The 12,572-nt window shown below is 40.0% G+C and overlaps 1 protein-coding gene across 1 annotated transcript in view; it reads right to left on the bottom strand.

Annotated features, from left to right (window-relative positions):
- LOC134537975 (uncharacterized) overlaps positions 1-12,572 on the bottom strand; it is a 433,777-nt gene that overhangs the window by 362,596 nt on the left and 58,609 nt on the right. The gene's annotated exons all lie outside the window — the stretch shown is intronic.

The raw sequence follows: 12,572 nt of genomic DNA on the forward strand, positions 1-12,572 counted from the left end.
GAAGGCTGGCAGTGCGTGTTGGTTTTGTGTGCGTGCTGGGGGCGGCCTAGCAGCGCCAACTGCTACCGACCGCGTCCCGCGGGTGGCGGATACGGGAGCCCAGCCCGAGAGTTGCAATCTCGCTGGGGTGGCTGTGAATAACCAATAGCAGTCCGCGGACCAATGGCCGGCCTGTGGAGTCGTTATTACGGCTGTCGGTGTGAAAGGTAGCCTGAATGCAGCTCGGCGCGTGGCAGGGAGCAGCTTCGTCGGCGAAGGCACCGCAGGGGAGCTCGAGGTGCTGAAAAAATGCGAAGTGTAGACGAACTGCGGGCTGGAACTTGCGGAGCTGTGAACTGCTGCGCGCGCAACGGAATTGAAATGCATCGGAACTCTGAAGGAAGACATCAGGAACCTCCAGCTGGGGCTGCTGTAGGTGTGGCAGCAGTAGCCTCGAGCGGCGCGACCTTCAACCGTCTCGGGGATTTTGGGTGGCGAGGTTGGTTCCCTCCCCCCACCCTGGCTTGAAAAGTACTGCTGTTGACCTGAAGAAGGAAGATGAAGATGGCGCAACGTCAGGCTGCCTTTCGCACCGAGAGCCAGCAGTTCGAGCCGGTTTACTGGCTCGTCTGCCCGCTTCTGTCTTAACTGTGGCTGCCTGGGCAGCTGTGGCTGGGCTGACGTGAAGTCGCCCGCCCCTGGGGGCGCATGCGCCCCTGGCTAATAATAACCCAGGAGCTCCCAACTTAAATGCGGGCCGCAAGGCCCAAGCACCCAACTCCACCAAGGTTGATTTTTCAGCCCCTCCAACTCTTCTTACCTGGACCCTTCTTCCTCTTGTCCAGTAGTTACCTGCTTGCTTAATGCATGTTAATTGATCCCCGCATGAACCGGCCCAGGGTTTTCCCTGTGTCTATGCAGGTTTTACCTGGGCCACACTTAGCTAGCTTTTAAGCTAGGCGACCAATGGGGCGTCAGTCATGGCGCCAATTGCAGCCATGGCTGGCCAATAAACCCCAATAAGCACATGATGCACGCGCCCTTGTCCTGCATGGTTAAAAACCCGCATGGTAGAGTGTATAGGATTCGGCCTGAGACACACTTAGGTCCTCCCCTAACCTGGACCCTCCCCTACACACTTAGAATTAACTTAGGCTAGGAAAAAAAACAAATTGGGACATCCGTAGTGGGACATCCGTAGTGGGACACTTTTTCGTGCGTGCAGCCAGCGTTCATCGATTTATTAGACGTTGTCACGTCAAAAAATATCGATATAACATTTTCTCATATTCCATGAAGCGAAAACATCGTGAATGTTTATACTAACTTAATGCATCCAGCATTGAATGTCTTAACGAATTTCACAATATACATACATTTGTTTTTCAAAAAATGTTTTTTTATCCCTTGCTCTAATAAGTGGTCTTATATTTTTTTGGACAAAGGTTTAAGGTAATATTAAGATAGTTATTATTAAATTCAGACAAATTTGATACTAAAAGAAGTTTAATTTTTTTTCATTTCAACCCCTGTTTTTACGGTAATGGTTCGTTTCATCAAAAATGTTTCCAGCCAAAACTTTTAAATAAAGTTTAGGCTTTTTACAATAAATTATAATGTAAATGAAAGGAAATGAATTAAAAAATGTAATTAAATTTAGTTTTTTTTACCCTTGTTATTTCTAACCCTTGCAGTGATGGTTTGTACTATCAAAAATTGTTTCACACAAAAGTTTTATGTAAAAATTATAAGATTTACAAACAATTTGATCGGATTTGATACCGTAGCTAAGGAAGTTATATTTTTACAATTAAATCCTTAATTTTTCAACCCCTTGTGGAATGGTTCGTCTAATCGAAAATGGTTTCAGACAATAGTTTTAGATAAAAATTATTAGATTATTACAACTTTTTACAAATTTTATGTTATGCCTACGAACAGATTTAAGATTTTTTTTTTGTCCTAGAACCCCTGTTTTTTCACCACTTGCAGTTATGGTTCGTCGTATCAAAAACCTTTTCAGACCAAAGATTTTTGCATTGCTCCAACGAGTTATAAACCGTTCAGACGGGTATGATATTTTCCATTTTACGGGAGTTTGAAAGATTTTTCTTGTTTTTAAAAAACCTTATCCATTTATACTTGATTGGTCGGATATTGCCCATTAACTAACTCGAACGAGATTTTCTACTAGTATATTTTATGTATCAGTTTGGAAGTGATTTGAGAAAAATTGCAACAGTTTTTTGTGTTAACAAAATTGTGATATATATAAGTGTGTGTGTGTGTATATATATACATATATATATATATATATATATATATATACATATATATAAAAACTTTTAAGTGAAGATGGTTTTGGTGGCATTTAGACCACGAAACGAGAAATTATACAGTGATTTTCTGGAAATCGCACCATAGTAACGGCTACAATAGGTAGTATTTCTTTGCAATCTACCAAAAATATTACAGTGCACATGAGGCGAAAGGCGCCTGCAGTGACGAATCCAAGTGGCTAGGCAGGCTTATCGCATCTCGCACCGTGTGACACGTGTCTACTTGGGCTTGCCGTCTCTTCAGCAGCGAAGTTCTTAAAGACTACTCGGATTTGGCCTTTAAAAGCTCCGTCTAGTCAGGAATGTATTTGCTTTAATCAGGCGGGAAGATGAGCACGACGCTCGCTGGTGCTTCTAGTGCGGTGTCGGCTCCAAGCCAAAGACTTTGAACTAGCGCGCATTTTTCTCGTCGTGCATCTTTATATATATATTTCTTGTGTGTGTGTGTATGTCACTGAACTCCTCCTAGACGGCTGGACCGATTTTGATGAAATTTTGTGTGTGAGTTCACGGAGATTCGAGGATGGTTTAGATTCACAATTGGATATTTTATCTCGATTCTGAGTTAAGAAAAACTAAAAAAAAACACGCTTTAAAAGCAAAAATTGCAACGCATTATTAGAAGCCATTAAGTTTTTCTATTGTAAGGAACTAAGTAGAGTAAGAAAAAAATAAAGATCCTGACAGTTTATAGTGTCGCCATATTTGTTTCAATTTTCAATACCCTTTTTGTATATTACAATTTAAATTGCAGAAATAAAATCATGTTTCATAGCCACACAAATAGTGAGGATGGTTTAGATTCACAATTGGATATTTTATCTCGATTTTGAGTTAATAAAAACTAAAAAAACACGCTTTAAAATCAAAAATTGCAACGCATTATTAGAAGCCATTAAGTTTTGCTATTGTAAGGAACTAAGTAGAGAGTAAGAAAATAATAAAGATCCTGACAGTTTATAGTGTCGCCATATTTGTTTCAATTTTCAATACCCTTTTTGTATATTACAATTTAAATTGCAGAAATAAAATCATGTTTCATAGCCACACAAATAGTGAGGATGGTTTCGATTCACAATTGGATATTTTATCTCGATTCTGAGTTAATAAAAACTAAAAAGAAACACGCTTTAAAAGCAAAAATTGCAACGCATTATTAGAAGCCATTAAGTTTTGCTATTGTAAGGAACTAAGTAGAGAGTAAAAAAAAAATAAAGATCCTGACAGTTTATAGTGTCGCCATATTTGTTTCAATTTTCAATACCCTTTTTGTATATTACAATTTAAATTGCAGAAAAAAAATCATGTTTCATAGCCACACAAATAGTGAGTGTGTGTCATTTCTCTATGTCCACGAGGTCTCGCCGCGTCAATTTTCTCCTTGGAGCGAACCCGTCCGCTTAATTAAATAAACAGCTTTTATCGTTGAATGATTTCATGATTTATTTAATGAAAATATGCTCTCATAAAAAAATTAGTTAGATAGACATTCAATAGGTCTCTCTCTCTCTCTCTCTCTCTCTCTCTCTCTCTCTCTCTCTCTCTCTCTCTCGCTCTCTCTCTCTCTCTCTGAAATGTATGTAGCTTGCTCGCGGGTCAGTAATGCAGACAATCTTTACATTCTAGCTCAAGACGGAAAAAACAGTAAATGTGGTTTACAAAGACATTTTATGAAGTGTCTTCCCGTCATTAAATTTGAAAGTAGAAACATATTTACTCAAAATTTAGGTAGTAACATATTTTTATTGCAAAGACTGAAATAGAGATGAGAAAAATTATCATTTGTGAACATAAGAAAACTACTACAACTGTATCAACTGTTATGTTATAATGTTTAAATTTCTAAATGGTGCAAGATAATACAAAATTCCATGCGGAAAAAGTCGTGGGCAAAAGATACGTATAGTTATAGGTGTGGGGCTATGCATGCTGATTTTTCAGCATCTATCTTACTATAATAAAACAGTACTTTTTCTGTCTGTTTTTACGCGATTTTGATGAAATTTTGTGTGTGAGTTCACGGGGATTCGAGGATGGTTTAGATTCACAATTGGATATTTTATCTCGATTCTGAGTTAAGAAAAACTAAAAATACACGCTTTAAAAGCAAAAAAACTAAGCATTGTTGATAATTAGCCTCCATGGCAACGGGCTTTTGCATTGTTGTTGCCTTCTGCGTAACCATGGGAAAGGTTTTTGGTAAAGGCAGTGGCGTGCTCAAGAGGAGGGGTATGTATAATGAGAAGATACAAAATGTCCAGCGTAGAAATACTTACCGCCATATCCATATCTCACAAAAAGTACATTTGGGCAGGACAATGTCTGTCGGGTCCGCTAGAAAGATATTTAGAGAGATAGAGATATAAATAGAAAGATAGAGAGAGTTATAGAGATATACATAGAGAGATAGAGAATTAGAGAGATAAAGAGAGATGCTTAGTATACGTTTAAAAAATTACAAAAAAAATTGATTGAGGCAATGCAACGCATGCCGGGCATTATCTAGTAGAACTATAAGATTTGAGCCGTAAAGATAACGTTATATTGCAGGTGCAAAGAAGATAAAGGTGTAATGCAAGTCCTTTTAAGTGCTTTGAAGAATCTCTACTGGGCGTTTCATGGCTGAAAATCGTTCAGAAAAAAAAATTGGTTGTCTGTAATGTAGATTTACGGACGATAGTCTAACGTGACGTCATAACAAAACATTGATGAAATGATTGCATTCTTTTATGAATAAAATTGAATCATTTTTATTGAATTATCCCTTTTTTTTATGGATATTAAGAAGGAGTGAAATGAAATCTACAATTTAATTGATAAATTTACTTTTATTTGCACTCATTAATTCAAATATGTTTATTTCTTTAACGAAGGGATTATTTTAACTGTAACTTTTATACATGTTTGCTATTTAACTTCTTCCAATCTGTGTTATTCTGTTAAGGAAAGGACGATGATTGGAAAAGTAGGAAACGAATGGAGTGTTTCAAGTTTAATGTGCCTCGAAAAAGTCAAATCGATGGTTGTTCCAATCGAGTGGAAGAGAGATAGATGCAGCGCAAGCGTACAATGAGCGTAACGGGACACAGTGTAACGGGACAATGTGCGAAACGGGACAATGTGCGTAACGGGACACTTTTTCGTGCGTTAAGCCGGCGTTCATCGATTTATTAGACGTTGTCACGTCAAAAAACACTTCTAAAAATAAAGTTTAAAAAACGTAATACCCAGAACTACCCATCCGTCCTCAGAGTATTCTTAAAAGCTTCCCGTGATCTCGAGCAGTTTTCAAATGTCGTGGTAACTTCTGAAGCTGCGAGCACTGTGTGTGTCCAGGGCGGGCGGATGCCTGGAGGGAGGGGATACTGCCGGCATCCACCTGGAGACACGCGGAGACACGTGGCCGGTGCTTGCACACGAGCGGGGGGCCTGCGCCTCCCTGGAGAAGTGCCGTGCCCGCCAGCATGACCAGGAGGAGGGGAGGAGGTAACGCGTCGTAAATGACATGCGGCTCGCGGGGAAGGGTCCACGCCACACACGAGGTGGGGAAGGGTTGTAGTGCATGTGCATGAGAGAAAGGGGGAGGGGGGTAATGCTGCGGGGCCAAGAGTTCACGCGCGTGGGTCCCCCGAGGCCCGAGCAGGCCAGAGCCCACGGCGCATGACGGCGTGGACCATCGATCCCCGCGGCTGCTGACGTCACCACGGATTCCAGCACATCCCCCTCCCCTCCCTCTTCAACACCCCTGGGGGTGGATCGAGTACGTCACTAAGCCCCGGCAAGACATTCCTTATCGCCGCGAGCCGAGGAGGGTGCGTCTTTTCTTCCCATCAATTGGCGGAGGGAGAAGGCGATACACCAGACATGGTCCCTGCTCCACCCCCTGGGTGCCGGCGGGGGGGGGGATAGTTAGAACTGGCCGTCTGGGAGCTGAATGGGTCTCCGCGGCTGCAGTGTCGGCGCGTGGCACGACCCAGGGATCAGAGGGACTACTACTGCCACTACGTCCACACGGCAGGTCTTCGGACCACTAATGCTGCACAATGACCTCTAGGTTACAATCCACGATCCTCCATGTGTTCGGGTGAAATTACACACCTGCTCATTGACTAAAGACTCGTAAGACCTGTTAACTGGGATGCTCGTGAGTGGCTACTTCTTTCGTTGAGGAACATATCACTGCAATCCAAGCAATGAAGCGGCAAAAAAGTTAAACCGTGAAAATTTCCGGTCTTCGCCATTGCGTAAAGACTAGAGGTAGGCATTTTTTTTTCACTAAAACCTCATTAGACCACAAATCGGTATCCGGTGTCAGCAATTTTTTTTTCTCCATAATAATTGGCCGCCGTCTCTTCAGTGTGCGTTTGCTTCCACACGAAATTGCTGTGGTTCGAGTGCCAATATTAGGCGTGTAACTGAAAGTAATAAACCAATCACGAAACACACAATATGCTAGAGTGTTTTTAATACACAAGCTGGTAAAGTAAAGACCTGCCAATTGTGTTTTGTTTTCTGGCACAAAATAAAATACGCTTTCTTGTGTATAATCAGTAGGGTCATGCATATTTCGCGAAAAGATTCCGAGACTAGCTGAAAGTTAGAACACTGTAGCATCGTCTGTGTTTCGTGGTTGAGGAAGTTTCAGGTGCATGTCGATTGTTAAAACACCAATCACAGTAATTCATTGCGAAATCAAATACGTCCTGAGTGGCTCAGTCAAAAAAAAGGCAACTACTTTTCTCGCAGACGGCCGCCAATTACAAGAAAGAAACCGTTGGTGCACGTATACCTTGTTGCAGTCTAATAGGCGTTCAGTTTTATTCGCGAAAAATGCCTGCTCCTAATAATCAGATATTCTTTCCTAATAGCAGATGACTGGGTTGAACCACATAAAACTGCAAGTTTGTTATTGGCTTCTAGTTTTTTAGGGTGAGTGAAATAACACACTAATCGATTTCAGTGATTTTTAAAATGTAATAGGCCTACATAGGGGCAGGCAATTTTAGCGAATAAATCTGAACGCCTATTAGATTGCAACAAGGTATTGGCGGCAGTCTGCAAGAGAAGTCATTTCTTTTTTTGACCGAGCCACTCAGGATGCGTTTGCTTTCGCACTGAATTACTGTGATTGGTGTTGTAACAATTGACACGAGCCTGAAAGAAATCCACCTAAACACGAAACACAGGCAATGATACAGTGTTTTAACTTATAACTTATCTCGGAATCTTTTCGCGAAATCTGAATGGCCCTAGTAATACACAACCGTTGGCATTATTCTTGTCTGTCTAGGACACGCTGGAAATATTCACGGGCTCAAACCTCTGCCGGACAGCCAGCACAGTCTTCTGCACTCTAGGGCCGCTCTCTGCCGCTCATTGGCCGCCCGCTGTGGGCGTGGCCTGGTTGGGTCGCCTGTGGGTTTGGTACTTCTTGTGTCATTGTTCCTACTGGGTCTAACTCAAGACACGATACCACGCATTACTAGGTTAGGTGACACTTAATTTACAAGGTTAGGAGAATTTTTTTTTTCATGGTTTAAGTGAATAATAGCCTAGTTTTAGTTCTTATGCCAGGTAAAATATTAAAGGTCTAAGGTTAGATAATTTTATTTCCTAGATTAGGTGAAATGTTTAATTTCCTAGGTTAGGTTTGCACTCGTTCAAGTATTGAAAACAATGTGAAACTTTGATTAGGTTATGTCAGCTACATTGAAACTACTGTAATGTACGGGCGGTTGTTGGTTAGTTAGGTCGGTTTAGTTAAAAATACTTTAATAAGAGGATGTCAATGCCGGTCCGGAGACAGGCTCCAGGCTGTCGGTCCACCATCTTGGATACTGACGTCACGGTGGCAATTTTGGAGTCAAATTTACTCAAAATATCCTCAAAATATGTCTCAAAATTCATTTTAAAATAACTATAAAGTTCCCTATTTCGAAGGAAAATTTCCCAGTTTAAGAGAAAATTTCCAATTTTTTTCCTTAATAAAAAATTTGGAAAAACAAAAATTCCTCGGAAGGGACAATATTGCATCGAGGTCAATATTCCTTGGAGAAAAGACAAACATTCCTCATAAGCCTCATCAGAGGATCTTGATCTAGACCTTGACCGTAAAATTGAAATCTTTAATTTTCGGCCAAAAATTATGAAAAAATTCCAAAAAAAATATAAAAAATTGTTTATTCCTAATGTTTGGTTATCGAATCCATCACAGACCTCGGTTTAATTCCCAGCGGGAAGAAAACATGTAAATTAATAAAAAAAATTAAAAAATCAAAACAATTAAATTAAAATTATAAAAATTCTTGCCTAGTCACACCAGCATTCCTGGATTTTTCGTTACAGTCGCCAAATCAAAAATCAGTTATTACCATCCGATTTTAATATAAAAATTTTAAAATTTATAGTAAAATGTAATTAATAAAAAGAACTTATGCCACGTTGAAAAAAGTCTTTCAAAATTAAATTCCATATTTTTAACTTATAAATTGAGAAAAAAATTCTAAAAAAGTACAAAAAAAGTAAATTCATACAACTTAATAAAAAACGCATTTACGCCATGGAGCCTTCGGTTCGAACCCAGCTAGGTCAATCTATTAAAAATAGCAACGTATCCTTTCTCCACGGAAGCCAAATGCAGACAAATCTCCCACTACAAATGCCAAGGAAGATATTACGTCAGCCAGAATGACATCGTGGCTGCCATCTTGTTTTTGTCTGCTGGAGGCAGCAACCCACATATTAGTTTAATTTTTACGCGATAGCGTGCAGTAATCATTTTTTATTGCCTGGACATTCACCATATTGTAGACCATCTTGGCCGCCATCTTGGTAATCTGTAAATTTTATGCTATACCTTCGAGGAAAATTCCCAAAATAAGTAAAAAAAATTACTAGTTAAAATTATAATTTATTCGATTGATTCCTGTCCCTTGAATGATCCTTAACTGATGCAAAAAGTAAATTTTAGACAAAAAACATTATCTAATTAAAATTATTAATAATTGCTTGTTTCGAGAAATAAAACAACAAAATTACAAATAAAAATGTATTACCTAATTTATACTCTACTACAAGTACAAGATACGAACAAATAATAAACGTTATTTTTTCAGTGAGCAGAGTGTGATTGTTCTAAGTTGCAATCGATCCACGTTGCTAAGTGTCCATCCGCTACCTTTTCCTTGGTATTCTTCCTCTTCGTGACAGTTTTTCTGACTAGCATAATTTGCAGTCTCTTCTACTTCGGGCGAAAGGTAAAGAGCAGTAGTATTCATTATAATGAATGCTCTTCTACAAGTCTCGTCTTGAAATGGCTCAGGTTTACCATAAGTACATTCCAAACACAAATTATACTTCAATGACTGATTGTTTTCCAATACTTCTTTAAATTGATGAAAAATATCATTCTGGGTATCAGTTAGAAAGGTGCAAACATCCCTTGGTGCAAGAGAGCTGTTCAGGTAATAAAAGTCTTTACACATTCCACGGAATGCTGAATTTGCCAGGTAGAAACCATTTTCGTTCAGTCTGAACTCACCGTGAATAGTCGTAGTTTGTGTTGTATGTTGAAGTGATTTCGAAGTTTCTTTCTGCGGATCAGTTTCACTGCTAGAGGCATTGCGCGTACGAGTCTCAACCCTAACTTGCCGAGCAGACTGCAACACCAGCTGGTCCGCAGCAGGTGAACGGACTTCACCTTTGCAGTTTTTCGAATGTCGTCTCAAATTGTCAATACGAGTAAATAATGCAATACACACTTCACAGCGAAACGCCAAACGTAAAAGGTTCTTCTCACATTCTCTTTTTTCATGCCTTCGTGCACCTCGAGAGAACGCAAATGTATTTTCACGGTAGTAACAGGGATATCCATTGTCTGTATTCCTCGATGCATCCTAACTCCGTAATGCACCACCAACACGGGTCTTCTGAAATGACAGTCTCGTCCGTTTGATGGGAGAAGCACTTTTTTTTGCAGCTTATGGCTTGTCTTTTTTAAATTATCGTATCTTGCAAACTCCTTGCGACATTTCAAACAGTTAAATTTTGTACGGCGCGGATTATTGGCACATTCTCTTCTGGTGTCGGTGAAAATTACTTTTGTTCGAGAAAAAATTGTCACAGTAACGACACCGATGCTGGGAAGACGCTGATGCACATTCAGTGGTCACCGTTGATGCTCTTGGTACTGCAGCCATTGAAGTCTCCATCGATGGCAAATCGTCATTCATCGAGGTTTCCTCTGCAGCCAGGACTTCAGGCAATGAATTTTATTCTGCTGGTGGAACCACGCCACTTGAAGTCTCCTTTAATGTTGTCGGTGACGATGGTAAACATTCCATCGAGTGGTTGTCGTCGACGACGCCAACGGGATCTGCGTTGATGCCGACGTCGCTGCCATCAGAGTCCCCGATGTCGATGGTACACAATCTATCCATTTCTGCGTAGTTTTCGTCGGCAATACCTACGGGAACTGTGGTTAACTGTCCATAGAGCGCGACATTGGAACAGCAACTAAATATCAGGTAACGTTCTAAAAATAGAGCCGATTCACACTGCACAGCTGTCAGAGGAGGACTGAAGGCTCTGTCGTCTGGGACTCGCTTACATAGCCACGTCCACTCGAATAATATAATAGTCAAAACACGATCCATTTATATTATTACGCGTGTCAAAACAACATTTAAAAAAGGAAGCACACTAAAAAAAAGAGCACATTTTTAACTCATCGAGTTTTTAAAAAGGAAGCATTTTCAACAAAAAGTAGCACATTTGGACCACAATTCTACAAAAAGGAAGTACATTTAACGAAAAGGACGCACATTTGGACGTAAACTCGACAAAAAGGAAGCACGTTTAACGAAAAGGACGTACAGTGGGCATACGTCCTCGCCACAGAGATATATTCTCCACAAAGGGATAAGATCTGACCATAGGGATATGTTTTCACCACAGGGATACGATCTGGTTACATGGATACGATCTCGTCGCAGGGATTCTATCTCATCAGTAAGATACGGTAATACAGGCAAAACTATGTACATTTAACGAAAAGGATGTACATTTTCACAAAAATTCAACTAGTATGATGCAATCACCAATTTAGAGTATTTTCCAATGCTTCCAACTGTCTTTGACTCCAACTGTCCTTGTCTCCAAAAGTCATCGGCCCCAAAAGTCATTGGCTCCAACAGTCTTCGGGTCCAAAAGTCATTGGCACCAAAAGTCATCAACTCCAGCTGTCTCAGGCCTAACTTCTCCAGCAGCATTTGCCTACAAGGCGACTTGGCTATGAAGATTCAAGACTACAAGACTACGAGGCTATGAGACTACGAGGCTACAGGACTATGAGACTACGAGTCTACGAGGATCCAACTATCTATGGCACTACAAGGCGACCACGCTACGAGAATACGAGGCTACACGACAACAGGCTACGAGACTACAGGGTTACAGGTTTCTTGGCTACGAGGCAACAGGACTATGAGATTAAAAGGCTGCAACTGGCTACGATAGCTCCATTTAGCAGCAAGAGATAATTCATCTCATGCAAATAACTTGTTGCTAGTAGTTCTTGCAAGTTCTTGCAACAGTTGGCGCCACATGTTGTGTTGTACAGACAGTTGCTGTTGTTATGTGGGATGCGGGATGCTCACTCTCGATCGCAACACAAGGAGGGGCTTCGCTAGACAGCAAGAAAGAAGTTCGTCCTGCATAATAGTGATTCTCAGTCATCTTACGGTATATTATTTGACTGAGTAATGATATTTTTGGATAGAATTCCACCTGATAAAATTATTGTAAGTACTGATTTAGTAAAATAAATTTACTAATTTAATGTAACTCTGAATAAAATTGCATATCGTATTAAGTAGAAAATATTTCATGCAGAGATTGGTTTCTAAGATAAAACCATAATCACTCGGAGAAAATCAACATAAGTGTTGCCATGAAATACCATAACTTGGAGAAACCAACAAAATATTGGCAAGAGTAAATTAGGAGCACATGGAGAAAACCAACAAAATATTGAAATGAATAATCAGTATCACACGGAGTAAAAATCAAAGACGTTTTACTAAATCAAGATCAATGAATCGCAAAATTTAACAAAATAACAAAACAAGCTTCTGTCAGCTAGCAAACTACTCCTTTGTTCAGCAAGGATAGAATTATACCACAAGAGATTTTTGCAATTTTTTATATATTTTTTGTGTATTTTTTATGTTTTTTTCACAGACTTAACACAATGAT

This window comes from Bacillus rossius, chromosome 12 (genome assembly GCF_032445375.1).
Source record: "Bacillus rossius redtenbacheri isolate Brsri chromosome 12, Brsri_v3, whole genome shotgun sequence".
Taxonomy (NCBI): Eukaryota; Metazoa; Arthropoda; class Insecta; order Phasmatodea; family Bacillidae; genus Bacillus; species Bacillus rossius.